Source organism: Pyxicephalus adspersus, chromosome 7, assembly GCF_032062135.1.
Source record: "Pyxicephalus adspersus chromosome 7, UCB_Pads_2.0, whole genome shotgun sequence".
NCBI lineage: Eukaryota > Metazoa > Chordata > Amphibia > Anura > Pyxicephalidae > Pyxicephalus > Pyxicephalus adspersus.
Genome location: NC_092864.1, coordinates 171,322 through 172,039, shown reverse-complemented (window position 1 = coordinate 172,039; position 718 = coordinate 171,322). Strand labels below are relative to the sequence as shown.

The 718-nt window shown below is 42.1% G+C and overlaps 1 protein-coding gene across 1 annotated transcript in view; it reads right to left on the bottom strand.

The window, feature by feature from the left end:
• The window catches only part of FBRS (fibrosin), a 15,384-nt gene that overhangs the window by 5,991 nt on the left and 8,675 nt on the right, over positions 1–718 (bottom strand). The window lies entirely within an intron of this gene.

Genomic DNA, 718 nt, shown 5'->3' with positions numbered 1-718 from the left:
GAGAGGCCGGGAACAGGGGAGGCTAAAGGAGGAGAGGCCGGGAACAGGGGAGGCTAAAGGAGGAGAGGCCGGGAACAGGGGAAGACAAGGAACAGAGGAGGGCCAGGGGGAGACAAGGAACAGAGGAGGTAAAGGAGAGAAGGAGAGACAAGGAAGGGAGGGGGCAACGACCAGAGAAAGCTAGAGAAAAGAACAAGAACAATAATTGGAGTCTTTAGAGACAATGAGGACTGCAAAGTTATGAAATGGTCTTTTACAATGATAAATAAAAAACTTGCTTTTGGGGTGAAACTGGACAGTTCAGACATCCAGAGATTTCTCCAAAACTCAGCGTTTAAGTCCAGCTAGTTAACAAATAATTGTAGTAAAGCAAGGAAACTCCTTTACAGTTCATTTACAACACTTACTTACCTTTGTTTCTCCAGCATTCCAGATCTTACTGGCAGTGCTTGGATAAAATGAAAGATTCTCTATTTTCCACCAGCAGATGCTATTGGTGCTATGAATGTTACATGGAAACCCCGATACAAACGACTTCTAAAACTGCTACAAGAAATCCTGACCACTACTAAAATGCCTGGAGACTTATTATATATGTTGTAATATACCGTATTTTTCGCCGTATAAGACGCTCTGGAATATAAGACGCACCCAATTTTAAAGGAGGAAAATCTAGAAAAAAAGTTTCTGAAAGATTATTCCCCTTCTGATCACTCAT